Below are 17,132 nucleotides of genomic sequence, written 5' to 3'. Positions count from 1 at the left end.
TAGATCGCATCACATCAATTATTACTGGGGAGGATTCTACACAAACACCAAATGGTGCCTCAAACAGAAAAGGACCAAAAAATATTTCTTAAGCATTGAATAGTGCCAAAATATAGATACAGTCAAACATATATCATTTCCTTACCACCCTTTGGGGATCCTTCGCTTTGGGAAGCTGTCCTGAGAACAAATTCCCAGGACATTCCCTGAGTAGTGCAGTTCTATCCCATACCCCTACGTCAGATTTTTGCAGATCTGTCACAATGTAGTCCAAAGATGAAACCTTAAAGAACGGGTTTAGATTCCAGTGTAGAACCAGCAGATCTTCTTCATCCTCCTGCCACTGTGCTCTAACAAGAGAAATTAATGCTTTTTTGAAGGCTGAGATGTGAAAGCTGGAATCAGTGCCTGCAATGTTTTAAAAATGGTTTGGTTCTGTTAAAGGCAATGTCGATTAACACCAACTGGGGATGTAATTTTTTTAAGTCTCTTCTAGGCACAGAAGGGTTTCATTCTTCAGTAGCTAAACTGAGAATACAGTGATTTCAAGATGTGGTTTTAAAAAAAGTGTTTAAAAAACACATAATCCAGCCTGAACCTAAAAAATCCTTGTTTTTCCCTGAAACAATGTGCATCAGAACTGCAGAACAGTGTAGCTCCGTCATTAAATTGGCCAATGCACGTAAACACAAATGAAATCATGCCTCACTAAAAAATATTTTCTAGCTACTCACTAAAATAGCTTTGAGAGACCAGGTCCATACATGGAATAAAATGGCTTTCTCTGCCTAAGAAAAGAAGTCCTAAGCCAAACTCTCCTCTGGAATGACATTTTAACTATTATAAACAGTATAAAGGCAAATGTAGAGCAGAGCAGTGTAGTTTTACACAATCACAGCAACAACACTGAGATTTATTCTGTTCTGATTAAGCTCTTTATATTGTTTCTACTTAAAAAGGAAAAGTATCAAATACAACAATTCCTACAAATTTGTCTTTCACAACAAACATTTTCACATTCTATTTGCAATTTCACCAAACAAAAGCAGGCCCAAGTCAAGTGGCAGAATTTTGGCTGTACTCATCTGAAAACATTGTAAGCTTTGCCCTTTCTACCACTCAAGCAACTTAAATGGGGGCAGTCCTCCCACTGCTTTTCCATTAAACTTTGCAACAATAGCCATAAAGAACTTTTGGAATACATGATTTAGATACAAAGAGATGCTTTTCAAAATATATGCTTGAACCCTTCAGGTTGTATCAGAAATGCAGAATCTTTAAACAGAGACAAGGATCCCTTCCAAGCACTCTGTAATGCTCAGAGCACGGTGGGATGAGTCATTAACCCTCACAACTTCCAAGTACACTGTGTGCAACCATTCTCATCCTGTCTGGGAACACAGGGGAGAAACAAGAGAAAAGGGCTCATCAGCAGCACACAGCACTACGACAAACCGTAAGTAAGACTTTCACCTTTTAGTTCCAGTTCACAAGAGGTTCTGAATGTTTGTAAATAATGCCTTACGTGGATTCACACAGAAACTGAAGGACAAAAATGACCAAGCGGAAAGTGTTACAAAGCTGCCTGAAGCTCAGCCCTTGGCAGGGCCTGTTCTCTACACCTGACCCCCTTCCCAGGGCCCACACACATCTCTCTCCCCATGGTGTCCCAGTGGGGCACCATCATAAATATTGATCAGAGCATGTTTCAATCATAGATACGTGCGTGGAGGTGGATTTGGTGTGACAACCACTCCTCCCCATTTCACACATGAATTAATGAAGGTGCACAGTGTTGGGCGGACATCAACACCAGCACGGGGTTAGCAAGGGGTGCAGCCAGCCCAGGCAAGCTGAGGAGAAGCTACTCAATAACCTGAATCTCAGATGCATCAGAATAACTGCTAAGAGAATGAAAAGCCTGACTGAAAAAGAAATCAGAACAGCGACAAAAGAGAAAAATAAGCAGATGGCTATATATTAACCTATGATAGAAGAGTGTTTAGGAAAAATAGAATGCCTAGGTTTAGCCAGGAGCATAGCAAAACCAGCAAGAAAGAGTTGCTAAGTATTGCTTCAGATAAAATTTCAGAATAGCAGCAGCGCCAACAAAGAACTACAGAAGCGGGGAATTTTGACTCTAAGCCCATGGATGAAGAAATACAAGTGCAATAGTTTAAAGGAGAAATTTCACACAGAACATTTGGATACAGAAATGGAAATCACAGGTCCTGACCAGCCTGGGTCTGACACACATTTTTATCATTATCACTGGACAACTTTAATTGATTATTTTTGTGCCTCCTATCAGCCACTCAGAGCACTACCTGCTTTTAGGACTCGCACTATAGCTCATTGGAGATAAAAGAGTTGTGACAATGAGCTCTGAATTAAGGTTTTTGTGGAACAAGTCATTCCAGGCTGCAAACTGCAGAATTTGGCTATCTTAGAATCTTTATGTAACTTACCTTTATGCAACAAAAGCTGAGCTTACATGACCACTTTGAAACCAGGGCTATGGCCAAACATTCACAAATCAGGGCAGCTGCCTTTCTCAACTCAAGAATTTTTTTTTTTTAATCACTGTTTTGCTTTCTTTCAGATAACTTAATATATTAGATATTTTGAATCTTTATTTTTTTTTTTTTCTTGTTTGGTTCAGAACTTTTAGAAATCCCATTTTAATGCTTCCCTCTGAAAATTCCTTCTGTTGTTTTCCAGAGAAGCAATAATCCTGTAATAGGACACTTCAGTATTGTAATTAAAATAATTCTTCATTTTTCTTTTTCCAAGCATGTTAAGAAGGAGGTTGGAAAGGAGAGAAGAGTTCATACTTAATCATCTGAAGTACTCAATAAATAATTTTAAGTGCCTGAAAAGCATCAATAACTAATTAGCTAATTTAAATCTGAGCCTAAGCCATCCAATTTTTATCTCAGTTTTAAAATACCATATATATATAATCTTAAAGGATGCTCAGATTCTGGGTTCACACCTTACTCATGAAAGAACAGGAAAACAAAAAAGACTTCTGAGAGCACTCACATTACTTAGATACTATCTTGAAGGAATGGAGGGATCAGCTGTAGAGATATCCACATATGAAAGCCACAGAATTTTTGTAGATGCTTTTGTTTGTCATTAAACAATCTCGTATTGTCACTGACCTCTTTACTGGTTGCCATCGTGCTGCTCAGGAGAGGAAATAAAAAGACCAGTGTCTAATCTTCCAGACAGAAATCATGACAATATATTAAAAAACACTGAATTTAAATTCTAGTATGTACTCAATAGATTGAAAGACAAGTTAGAGTGAAATGGTGTCAGGTTCAGTGAACCAAACAAAAAGGTCTTTATGACTACAGTGGCATTTCTGCCTCAGTTGCAGGCATCAGTGACTATATTAGATTAGATCACCTGAGAATTTAAATAGAATCCCACATTTCTAATGAAAAAAAAAAATGGCCCATGTGAGTAATACAGTTCCATATCACCTTAATTACATATTGCAATTATAATTTTAGCAGCACTGCTACTGAGATGTAATTACTGCAGCTAAGCTTCTCCATGCAAAGATTTTCACGGGAGCTTCATGCAGCATCACCTGAACTTGCACTGAAATCAGTGACAAGGATCAGAATGTGAACTGTCCAGCCATTAGGATGGGGCTTTTGCTGCTCTGAGTTGGCTCAGAAATAGAAAGAACAAAATTTAATTTCTATATAGAACAGTCAGGTTCCTTGAAGCAGTAGCTAAAAGTAAGTGAAGGCATTTTCCCTCAAAGAAAATGGACTGTCACTGTACTCTATGGAAAATACACTTCAGTGATCACTCCAAATTCATGATGGTGACCCTTAAGGCCAAAAACAAACAAATGAACTAAACTCACAGAATTCTTCTCTTGTTCCTGTGCTTCTTAAAAAGAGGGATCTGGAATTCTGGGCTATCTTGAAGTACCCAGAAAGAAAGCTTTCTAGTCAGTTACCAGCCTTAACAGCACCCAAAACCACGGTACCCACCATAGGGTTTCCTTCATGGCATGCTGGTATGATGAATTTCACACAGAGAAGACATTACAGTCCTTTTGCATTAACTTTACAATGTTGTTTTGCCCAGTTTAGTGTCAGTGTTAACCAGAACCACAGACCAGAAAGGTTACACTGGAGTAAGCAAAAGCAGCTCTTGTGACAACAATTTGCTGAAATCCAGATCGAACTTCTAATCTTGCCTGAACTTAGGCCTGAATAATGTAAACCAGTACAGGAAAAAAGTGTCATCCCTCACCCATTTCCTAAAGATATCAGCAACAATGTGAGGAAGAGCTGAGGCTGTAAAGATTCACATTTCTCCTCTTCTATCCTTGCATTCTCCTCAATGTCTTCTCATGGTTGTTCTCTCTCTGATAAAGCAGCACCTGAGAGACATGTTGCCCGTGGTATTTACAGAGGATTTATAAACCACCAGCTTGTGCAAAGGAGCACCTTATTGCACTAGACTGTGCAATACGTGAATTAACTGTGGCTTCACTGATGGCACAGTACTGGCATTCGCAGTTCTTCAGCAAGGACAGCAGGGACATGCTCTTGCTCCAAAACCACAAATTCCTTAACAAGCAGATAATGATTTTACTCTCCAATAGCTACTCCAAAGGCAGCAGAGGACTTAGGATAATTCTCACAGTTTAAACAGTTTCCATTTATTCTACAGAGTATTGAGTACACAGACATACAAATCAACTAAAAAGCAGCCCATCACAAAGCACTAATAGCATACTTTACAATCCCAAAAAACATCTAAGGGAAAATGCTTTCTGTTCTATAAATTAGTTTAAGAAAAAAGATCTCATTTTTATACTGCTCTAAGCTTCTCAGGGAATCAGTCAATTAAATTGGCTAGCTATGTTGAGGTAATTGAGAAACAGTTCCCAGAAGACATTACTTACCTACACAGTATGAACCAAATACAAAGAGTTAAGCAAGACAGAAGCAGGAGTCTAGAGTTTGTTTTCCATCTGGAGCTGAAGGACAGGGTGTGATTTTATGAGTTACCTTATTTCCTAGAAAAGGGTGACAATTCTGATCTGCATCACCCAGGCAGATTCTGCCCAGCAGCATTCTCAGCCCTCCACTTCAGCCCTGTGCATCTGCATCACCCCAGTATCACACTCATAAAACTGATCCTTTATCAAAGTCAGGTTTTACATAGCAAGGCATAGTGGCCAGATAAAATCCAAAATCCTCTCGCAGAAAGAAAAGGAATCATTCTCTAAAGCCAGACTAATTACTAATCATCAATAATAGCAAAAAAAAAAAGTTTTCCAAACTCCTCCATGTTCTGTGGAACAGAAATTATGAAGATATCTGTACAGCTGGTGAGGGGATAAAAAGTTGCAACTCAGATTTTTTTTACTTCCAGCAAACAGTGGCCTCCTGGCCAATTTCATACAAAAATATGTGTTCAGCAAATTAGTCAATATTTACTACCATAAAGTCTATATCTTTTATCAGTCTAATATATATAACACAGACATCCAGGGTAAAATACATAAAAGATGACCTTTTCAGTTCTGTGCCTTTTTTTTGTTGTTTTTAATCCCTAAAGGACTGAAAACTTTAAAATGAGAGGGAGAGGTGTTCAGATTTTTTTTTTTTTTCCACTTGCTCTTTTCATTTTAAATGAAATTCAATTTTCTTATTCTGTAGTCTCCTTAGATGTCTTAGACACAGACTTAAAGCTCCTTCATCCATCTATCTGAGCTGTTACATTCTGGCAAACAGCAACTTTTCTCCCAAATATTTATTCAGGTGTTCAAAAGCCTGAAGATTTTATTTGTTTGTTTTAAACTTTTAAGCAATAATAAAAGAAATACAAATATTTCTTCCCTGGACAGCTAGTCAGCTTCCATTCTTACAACAACCCTGAGACAATTCTACCATATCACCAATAATGCATATACTCTAGAAGCAGTTGTTTTTCTTAAAAAGGAAAAAAAGAAAAGGAAATGGACATGCTTTTCTCTAGAAGAAAACCAGAGGTACAAAACAGAGGAACCCTTTGGGCCTTTCATATATAAAACAGGAAAAAAAAAACCCATAATAAATCACAAGCACGCTTTTTATCTTTCATAGATTACTTAATGATAGCTTGCAGAAGTCTCCAGAACAACACTAAATATTTCATACATTTAGTGCATCGTAACTGTCAGAGGATTATAGAAAATAACAACCCTCTGGTAGTGGATAATCATCTAGCAGGCAGCTAGCTGCTCTGCAAGCATATCATACACAAAATTTTTAGATCCAAAATGATATTTTCTTATTAAATATTAAAGTGGTAGAAAGGGAATTTATATGAAGATTTGCATAACAAACAGCATTGCTTTGGATTAAAAAAATAAAATCTAAAAAGGATTTTTAAGATAAAGGCAGAAAAACAGTTCCTCATAAGAGTCCAGCTTAGGACTTTGTGTGCCGAATCTCTTCTTTCAGCTAACTGTAGTTTTCTGTTTCCTTGTGCTCCTTTGCTTCTGTGCTTCCAGCTTTCCTAATTTGGACATCCAAAACTTAACCAAGGACTAATCATGTCAATGTTTTCTATAGTAAATGGATAACTAACAGTTCAGAGTAGCTAGAGATGGCGATGATTAAATAAGAAGAAAGCTGCACAATTGATCATTCTGCTGTTCCTCTTATTCTGGCTGGGTCAGCACAGAGCACAAGGGCCTCCCGTCCACACTTGGGAGCTCAAGGCACAAGAGCCCAACTCCCAGCAGAGAGAATGGCCACCTTATTTTTACAGTTGCAGTGAACTTTGTGCACAGTCCTTCTTTCAACATAAGCCCACATCTGTGATACACGCTAGGCCAGCTGTCACAACAACAGCTAATTCTGCCACATCCACGTCCCTGATTGATTTGGAGTTGGCTTTTACAAAAAGAAAAAAAAAAAGAGCTAAATGCAAACTGATGGACTCAAGCACTCTCTATGTCACTGGCTAGACAACCTTAATGATGATAGCAAAAATGGAGTAAACTTACCTAAGTATTTTAAGAGGGCTTGAACATGTAATTCACACCCACGGATGTGAATACTGTGGCATACTGAATGAATTCAGCATCATCCAGACTGAAGTTCAAGCAACAGTGGTTCTGTAGGAAACATCAGGGATCCTGGGAAGATCTGCGGCACTTGGTAACTTTACCTTCACATTTTAAAGTGACAGTCTTATTTTAGTTACTTTAAAGCTGGTGAAGAATTGAATTCTGTGATTAGTGATTGAATAGTTGCTCCTCTATTACTTGGTCTGTTTGGCTCAGTCTCCCTGTGCTATCACTGTTGTGTGAGCATAAACAACAGTCCTCTACTCTTGATCATACCAGGACACATTTTGTATATGTTCTTTGTTGCATACAACTAAAAAAGGAAATTTTTCTCACTTGCACTCAGATCTGGCATCAGGTTAGGCTCCAAATACTCGAGCTATGCTCTGGGTTCAGGTCTCAGCATCAGCACTGCATCCTGCTGGGTTACAATGCACTTCTTCAAGTCAGCATGTCTTATAGCACACAGCATACACGCAGAATGGCTTAATGGAAACAGAAGACCTCAGAGGGAAATTACAGCTTTTACAGGAACATATGGTCCACAACCACTCAGTGTCTAGAAAAGTGTTTATCTCAACATTTCACAGAGGAGAAGAAAAACCAAAAAGATGACATACACCACTTCTGAAAATCTTGTCACTAGCAGACTTGCACAAAGCACTGACCAAACAAAAGAAAATGTAGAAAGTTCCAGCATTTAGAGTGAAAGCTTATGGAAGGGAAGATGATTAAATCAACTCCAGCAATGACTTTTTTTTCCCCACAAAGATAGCATCTCACAATTCTATTGTACTTTCCACTCATAATGACTCAAAAGTCACTCCCATAAACCACACATGGTGAAAGTTCCTGTATCACTACAGGGAGCACAGATGCTTCTGGGGTAATTACAACTGATGCTTGGAACTGTGACTCTATGGCATATCCAAAATTAGTGGATGTTACCAGAGCTAATGGCTCTCTACATTTACAAAATGCCATGTAAAGACAACCAGATCTCCTGCTCACATTATCTCTTATGAGTTCACCACCTGCTTGCTGTGGATGGTACCACAATCAGCATGCACCTAGCAGGGACTGCCTTGCACTGAGCCATCAGCTTTGCTCCCCACAGAATTTACATTTTCACATAAATTCACATATTAGATGTGGGCAGAACATCCCTTTCTTGTCCCAAAATCATCCTGGACATTAGCACAAATAAACTAGGGTTCCTACTGTACAGTAGAAGGCTACCCTCACTGGGCTGGATCCCTCAGCCATATCAGAGGTGAGAGAGTGGAAGCATAAAAAAACATTGTGTAATCTACACGGCACTCTGCACTATATCGGTAACAGAGCTGGAAATAGAAACCTCCCCTCGTAGACACCACATCAAGAGGCGTGACAGGTGCTTCAGAGAGCCCTGTTCCAAAGCATGTGTCAACTAGAACGCGGGCATAACATCGCTGGGAGGCAAGGATGGGTGCTGAGACAGGCTCAGTTAAGCCTGTTGTTGAACGCTTCCCCCTGCATCCACCCTGTATTCAGTCACCAGCTTGCAGAAGGTGAATTTTTATCACCTGTACCTATGCACCTATGTGATGACAAGAGGAGGTAACATGACACTGACTCACTTCTAATAGAGCCTTAATAATGAAAAGCAGTGATCCCAATGCTCCTTATTGAAGCAAAATGGTCTTCATTTCAGTGGCAGCCCTTCCAAATACAAAATTAATTGCATTCTCAGACTTGGCCTTAGTTTATTAAGCCATTAGAAACAGAATTGATTATTTAAATCTGAATTAATACAAGGACACACCATGGCTTGGTAAGATGCCATGTCAAGCAGACTTTTCACAGGCTTAAGCTCTGTCTGAGGAGCTAACTGTCAACCAAAGGCTAGTTCAGTATGAAGGAGTCACCCAAGACAAGGAGATCTGTGACATCCAGCAGCTCAAGCGGTGAGGATTTCTTGTCACTCGGTGCTACAAGGCAAACAGAGTCTTTGGGGTGTGCTTGCACTCAGGACACACAAATGACTTCTGTTGCGAGGTGACTGAATTCTTATCGTAGCTGATGTGCCAGAGAAGCAGCATGATACTTTTGAAGGTCGTGAGTCTATCTACAATTATTATAGTTTTTTTTTTTTAATTCAACAGTAGATTTCACTTCAAAAAGCTTCACCAAATTGACTTATATGAGTGTATAACCTGGATGGTATCCAACTGCTGATCACTCAGCTAGTATCCACTAACAGTGATTTTGCTTTAGCTCATGTAGCATGTACTAGAGCATGTGGATCTTAAAGCCTGTGATCAGCCTGAAGTTCCTACAGACTTCTCCAGTCTTCATCAGAAAGGTGAGAGACCTCATGGTCTTTGTGCTGCTACTGTACTGCAAAATACTAGTAGAGGCATAAAACTTATGATAGAAATGAAATCATTTATCATAAAATTTTAGTTTTCCTGTAAAAGAAATGAAACTATCTATGAAATATCTATCATATATCTTAGCCAAAGGCTTGTAAACTTTCATAACAGAGCAAGGAGATATCATGAATTAGTCACAGGATTTCACAGGGCTGAACTACAAGCCTTTATGAATAGCAGACTATGTAAATTAGATGATAATGTGTTTAAAAACAAAAACAAACAAACAACACAACACAGTACTTCACCTAAAAAGGCAGCAAGACAATGTTTGAGAAAAATGAGGAGAAATGTCACATTCAATAAGAAGAAATAACAACAAGCAAATTAAAATGTTCATTTAAACACACTAAGCTTGGGGAACTTTCTGTGTTGGAAGGGAGAGATAGAGATGCCCACATTGTCTGTTCTCACTGGACTGTAAGCTGGTAGTAGTATCTGTGGCACTCTCCAGAGCTCCTCTATCAACTCTCTCTGAGGAATCCATACAAGCCCTAGAACCACAGGGAACACTGAACCACTCATTACTGGACCTTCCCCTTGGCATGACCTCTGGAAATTGCAAATATCTTCTCTACACAGCAGGGAAATTCTGCAGTGGTGGATAGAATCACAGGCCAAACAATGTGGTGTTCAAGAGGTGTTTTTGTCATCTGCTGTGAAACGTGTCATCTGTGGTATGGCAGTAACAGCCTATACCATCCACTGAGCCTCAAATGTTGCTCAAAAGCAACTACAATGCTATTGTGGTATTTCCACCATCTCTCACTCTCTATTAATTCCAGACCAATGTACTGAAATCTAAAATCAAAAGGGAGGAATTATTTAACATCCTATCCTGACAACTCAGCCCAAAATCCTTGTGGATGAATCTAGCTGATTAAAGGCAATGAGATTGTTTCCACCAAGTCCAATAAGTTCGGATCAGATATTAAATCCCTTGCGCTGGTAAAGGCTAGATCACAGCTAACAGTTACAGCTTGATGAAGCATGAGTCACCAAATACCACAGCTCACACTGTGTCTGAGCTCTAGTGAGCGCAGTATCAGCAGCAGAACATTTGCTCAGATCAACACAATGAGCGCATGCCTGACACGATGGTTTTCACTGGGCACAAATAACGCACATCTGAGCGCACTCATGGCTTGTTTGTTCTAGTAAAAAACAATGCAAGACAGCAAGAAAGAACAAAAGTGAAGGCTGTGAGATGGCAAATTGTTGTTGTTCTCTCTTTAATGAGGCCTCACATCACCGCAGGTGATTCTCCAGATGCTATCTCCCAATCTCACAAATGCACACGTTAGGACACTGTAAAAACCCCAACCAAATGGAGAAGCTGAAGGAGCTGAGGTGAGATATAGAGATGCTTCTACTCCTGCCAGCAAGCTGATTGCAAAACAAGAGACTTGGATTCTTTTTAATCAAAACTCCACCCAAAGAGAAACAGCCACACAAAAAATGCACATTGAGGAAAAAGACTCATTGGCAGGAGTGCCATGAGTTAAAGCCAGCTGTAGGGAGAAGGAACACCTCTGCCTCATTCATTTCCTGCCCTGAACTGAGTGATTTTATGTGGAACATCTGACTGCTAAGTCTATCCCACTTTCCACCCTTCAGAGCTAAGTAACAGTATTCCCTTCTGTCCCTTCATGGCTGCTAACTCAAGGATCTCCGCCTAGTTTACTTGCTTGATAAACTCTTTGTCTTGGAGTTCTTATTGTTTGGTTTTAGCATCAATACAGATACCGACTAGTCACAACAATCATAAAAAGATACATCACATCTCTCAGCTAATTAAAAATAAAACGTGAGTAATGTGATTTAAGTCTAATAATCACTAATTCAATACTGTGAACACAAAGACTCATGGCCAGTCATTTACCCTATTGATATTCATTTGTTATACAACAGGGTGCAATAACCCAGAAACTGTAATAGGAAATGGTCTTTGAAGGCTTCGTTTCCTTTTTTTTAAGTACAAGTAACTTTTAAGAAAATAAGCACAGCCTTGTGATTAAAACATAGATATTTTTAGAACAGTGTTCTAGAGACCACGTAGCAAACTAAATCAATACATGATACATATTTTAAGAACACTTTCATTAAAAGCTTACTGTTAATAAGTATACCCAGGCTTGAAGATCTCTCATGCCATACATTCAGTAAACAATCTCTCTGTGAAGCTGTTGTGAAGTTTCTTTTCTTTCCAAGTACTTTCAGGCATTTTTGAAATGGATAATATATCTCACAATTGAATAAGGAGTGTATTACTTATAAAAGTCCGCACAAAGGAAGTCTCACAAAACTATGTGAACTTCAAGGAAAGAGAGATTAGAATGTCTCTGAGGTTTTTTCTGCTACCTCACACGTGTCTGAGGCAAGAAAGGACTCACTATGAAATCTGCAAACTCCCCAGTAAAGCCAGATCGCAGACCAAAGCCAAACTACAAAGGCAAGGAAAAGGTGGGGCCCACAAGGCCCCATCTCATTCCTCCTACAGGAGTCCATGTAAACAGCACTATGCCCCATTGCCTTTTCATCCTTCTCCCAGTCCTCCCTACCCCAGTCTTCTCACTTGCTTAGTCTGAGAGCATTCTGGGTCGATGCTGTCTCTGGTGTATTTGCACAAGCCTGTTCTCATGAGGACTTTGATCTTAGTTGGTGCCAGTGCTCTTTGAATCCAAACAGTAAAACAGAAAAAAGGTCCAGGACAATAACACGTTGTTTGTGTGCACATATGTGCACTGCCATACTTGTAACTAAGCACCATTTTAGAACACAACACAATTTGAACAAGTCTTTGAAACATCTAGGTATTAGAATAGCAAGTAAAGTATTTTCTTGCCTTTCTCAAGATATTAAATTCAAATCCAAGTGTCTTCAGTGTTTGAGAAAATGTGATTTCCAGGTTGGAAGTGTCTGATTCTATGATTTTTTTGCACACTTGTACAGCTGGCTGTAAAGACTCACAACTCATAGATATGCTAAGAGATGGTGCCTAAAAATATGGCAAGGTAGGACACAAACCACGTGTTCTTCACGACTGTGTGTCTACCCTAGTCTTACAACAGTACTGCTGCTTGGCACAGCCTACCTTCTAGAGAGCAAACTTTCTGCCACGTGGATCTGCATTTATTGTGCATTCATATATCATCTTACATGAGGGGAGCACACATCTGCTGGACATATAAAGTTCTCAAAAAAGAAACAGTTATTTGGTTACTTACCCAACTAAAAGATTCAGAGAGGTACAACTGAGAAAGAGAGAAGAAACTGAAGCAAAGACAGAGTGAGGAAATGAATATTTACACAACCTTCATACTTGTTAATTTTTTATAGGAAGCAATATAAATTCTTAGCACATATTGTAGTAAGGTTTTCCTCTGATATTGTAATCTCTTTGAAGAAAAGTATCAATAGATAAGATTAAAAAATTAAAACATGTAAAATATTTAGTGGGTTGTTTTAATAATTAATCAGCCTAAAAGCTTTCAGTCTAGTTGTACTGACAACACAGACTTTTCAAGACAAGAAACAAAACTAAGCATCTAGTCACCTATTAAAATGTGTAATAAAGAGTACTATTTCTAGCTCTTCAAATGTCATACTGCATCAAGAGAAACTGCAATATCTAATTATTTTTTCTGGAAGCTGGGACTCTGGGGCATATATAGCTTTTAACTGCCCCCCATGTTCCTGAATGTGATACATTCTTTTCAATTTTGCAGACTTGTGGCCGACAGATTTGTTAGAAGGTATCCTCTTGAAGCACATTATATTGGCACAGGGCAGTGAGCAGCAATTAATTGAACTTTGCAACAAAAGACTTGACTGGTAATACGAAGTTGATACACTGAATACCACGTGCCATATCTCTCACACTAGGTGATGGAGGGAACTCCACAAGATCTCCTCTAAGGCTTCTGGAGACAGAGATTGTATCCTCACAAGTGCGTGGAGGTTTCCTCCTGGAAGGATCCTCAGGATGAGCGTTCAGTGACTCTGCTGGTATTGCCAGAGAAAAGCTTAGACTCAGCCAGCACTGTGAGGAGACTCTCCACAGTACAGCCTCTAGTCAAGTATTCTACCCTTGCAGGGACAATGTCAGAGGGGCAAGATGAGGTGGGAATCATCTGAAAACAGTCCACAGTCTCACAACATCTGCTGAAAGGACTCATAGCCTTTCTAGGCAGCCTCAACTCACACTCAGTTCAGACTTTTTGCTAGGAACAGTATGAGGTCAAACCCCAGGTGCCGGTGCATTAACCAGCATCTAGGACCTGGGTCATCCTCCAAGGCACAACGCAGACACCAACAGGTGACATTCATCTTCTTGGGGTCCTCTCCCCTGCCAAGCATTTGGCTCATCTGCCTCCTCAAAATTCAATTCAGAGTTAAGCAAAAGATCGTCAACCACACTTTAATATCCAACAAGTGTCTGTGGAGCTCAGTGCTGTATGACTGGCAACTCTCTCAGTACAGCTTATATTCTGTGACTGGCTAGTCCCCAAAACAGAAGAATGGCTTTCCATGAGAATTAGAGGTACTTTGTATGCAAATAAATTTCAGCCAAGATTTCAGAAAAACAACTGTTTGTAAAACCAATACTTCATTCCATAAAATCCTACAAAATTGGCCAATAGAAGTAAGTTACAAGTACCACCACTGCAAAGACATGTCTTACTTGAACAGTTTTTCCCAGTATTTAAAGAGCTCAGTCAGAGCAGGAAACAAACCTAGTTCAATCTTGTACTCTTTCTTGCTTAAGTAACGCCAATGACAAAAGGACAAATATCTGTAAATTCACCTAGACCATTTTTGGTAATTATATCCTTATCTACCATAAATGCTGTACAAATTTCAGGTTGATACGAATATTTTTAAGCTAATGCCAGCTATAACTCCAGATTATTTCAAACAAGATTCTGTGGTGACGCAGGGCTCATTGGTTTTTCATAGCTCTTCTAAACTGTGGGCTTGATCTAAGTGAGGGCTAACACTACCTCACATGTCATTACTGCTATTGGTGTAGCTGGGCAAAAGTCTAAGTGCACAGTCCCTAAATCTGGTCTTTCTCTCTTAGGGCCTCACACAACTAACTGGCCCTGCCTAACTCAGAAAAACCATGATTATAAAAAGGCATTTGACTGCAAGGACCATTAGACTTGGCCTTCCTGGCACCACTGGTATGTCTCTTTTAATGGCAACACTGCAGACACTGGAGAGTGGTCACAAACTCACAAAGCTCATAATCATCATTCATCAACCACTACTTTTGACTCTTAAATTATAGGATCGATACAGACATAGAAAAAAAAAGGAAAATTAACTCATATTCTGGTATCAGTCTCCTTTTCCAAACAGTCATCTTCATTCTATTTATGTTCATTCTGCTCTAAGAAAAATATAATTTCTGTTCCTTATGTGAATGAGTGTTGCAATGTTTATGCAAAACCAGATAGATTTCTGGTCTTGGAGCAGATTTCATTCATATTGTTATTATATGCAAATAATTAATAATTTGAAAGAACATTATAGCTATAAATCAATTCTGTAGACAAACTACATTTTCCTACATGCTGTCATTTCCTGTTTACCCATTTTGATGGAGGCATTGAAGACCCTCAGCTGTTACAGTACCAAATACTCTTCTCTTAGTTCTCAGTGTAAGAGGAAGTAGAATTATTTCAGAAGTTTTCCTAGCAAAGAATAATCTTAGCAACAATTTGCTTTCTAAGATAAGGTCACTCACTTCAAATTTTATTGTTTATGAAGAGGGCAAACATCAATAAACTGTTACAAGATTGGCTATGGATATAAAAGATAATTTTTTTAGAAACTGCTTTACTTCTACACATCTCATTTCCTTCAACTGGAAAGTGATAGCAGAGTTGCCTGCTATGCTGGTATTTCCAGATAAAAAACTGATTTAGTGCTAGACTGTAATTCCGTGGCGAGAGAGAAACTTCACACAGGATGTGGAACAAACTTGACCAAAAATCAATCCAGATCATCTCCTCTTACTCTGAATAAGTAAAAAACCCAAAACCCCAGGCTTACATTGTACACATTAGATAGATGTCAAGATATAAAGGAAGTGAGAAAGAATAAAATTCCAACTGACATATGGGCATTCGCACACCCAAATTCCCATACAAAGTGTCTGATCTGAGAAGCACATCACAAACCAGTTTTTCTACCTCATTATTCTCATCTAATACTGTTTTCCGAAACACATTCCAAAGAACAGCATCCATGATGCAAGAATCTAAAATTACTTAATCATGCTTCATTATAGCTTAGTGAAACCATGAAAAAGGATCTATAGAAGTGCTATTTCTTCCAGTATTTAAATACTATTTCTCTCTGTGATGGCACGTAGTTTCTGTTTTAGCAACCCTAGTGAGAGTGAGGCATGACTGTATCTACTTGGCAGAGTTATCACAAAGTATCTGATCACCATTGCCCGAGCAGTTTGGCATGGATCAATTTTCCTGCAAAAAGAGTGCTGACTAACCCAAGCACGTATGGCATCAGTACGACACCTTTGAAAGACACCTACAGTAGCACATTTGCCTTTACTGTCATGCTTGGGTAAGCACTCTCTTGGCTGAGTGTGATGATTTGACAGCACCACTTCCCAAACCCTCTCCTCTAACTGATCCAAACACTGAGTCCAAAACCTGCTTTTGCTGTGACAAGCAGAAGGGTCACAATACACAGTCTGCAAAGGAGCAGAGGCTGAAACCATAGTAAAGTCTAAAGTCAGGTTCATAAAGCCCTATTTAGACATACAGACTAAATATAAGTGTCAGTCACCCAAGGAAAAGGAAAAAAGTGAAGGAAAGCATCTGGGTATCTAGCATTGTTGAAAACCCAGGCTTTTATGTTCCTACTTCAGAGATCCTAATCAGCAAGTAAAAGCCCCAGCATAGTCTTTTACACAATAAAACTAAAAACTAAAACAACCTACCCATGACTGAGAACTTCAAAGGCCTCAAGTAAAAACCATTTTCAAAGAACACTGAACTTTATCCATGCTGCCAGCGCATTTCCCAATGCTGAATAAATCCAAATCAAATATCTCAAAAAAAAAAAAAAAAAAAAAAAAAGACTTCTCAGCTGAAAACTTGTCTGTCCTTAAAGGCACAGCAGTTTCCATAATCCTATTGGTAGCCTCTGCTCTGATATAAATTACACTAAGCAATGAAAGTGCTGACCCTGTCTTAACTTGCACCACAAACAACACACACTGTACAACCTAATTCCTTAATGCTCATTCACATATATAGCACCACAGCAGATAATGGGATTATGGAAGAGATTGAAGACTTCAGGATCAGACCAACAGAACCTCTGTGGCTCACTGCTAAGAACACAGCAGAGAGAGAAAACATCATGATGGATTGATTTATTCATCTTAGGAGATATATATTATAGTTTTTGTTTAGAACAAACAGAACCAGTAAGGGCACTGTTTTGGTCTCCCCATCTGCATGGTGCTGTCATAAGACCAAAGGGGCATTTAGCAAAGTCAAGGTGCAAAAAACTGAAAAATAACACCAAAGAAACATAGAGGAACAGAGAATGAACCAGTGTAGCTCTCTACTGCAGAATAC

The 17,132-nt window shown here is 39.0% G+C and overlaps 1 protein-coding gene across 6 annotated transcripts in view; it reads right to left on the bottom strand.

Annotated features, from left to right (window-relative positions):
* Positions 1-17,132, bottom strand: part of SORBS1 (sorbin and SH3 domain containing 1) — a 206,351-nt gene that overhangs the window by 143,598 nt on the left and 45,621 nt on the right. The gene's annotated exons all lie outside the window — the stretch shown is intronic.

This window comes from Hirundo rustica, chromosome 8, assembly GCF_015227805.2.
Source record: "Hirundo rustica isolate bHirRus1 chromosome 8, bHirRus1.pri.v3, whole genome shotgun sequence".
Classification (NCBI taxonomy): Eukaryota; Metazoa; Chordata; class Aves; order Passeriformes; family Hirundinidae; genus Hirundo; species Hirundo rustica.
Note: the sequence above shows the minus strand (reverse complement) of the source record. Positions and strands in the feature narration are given on the sequence as shown.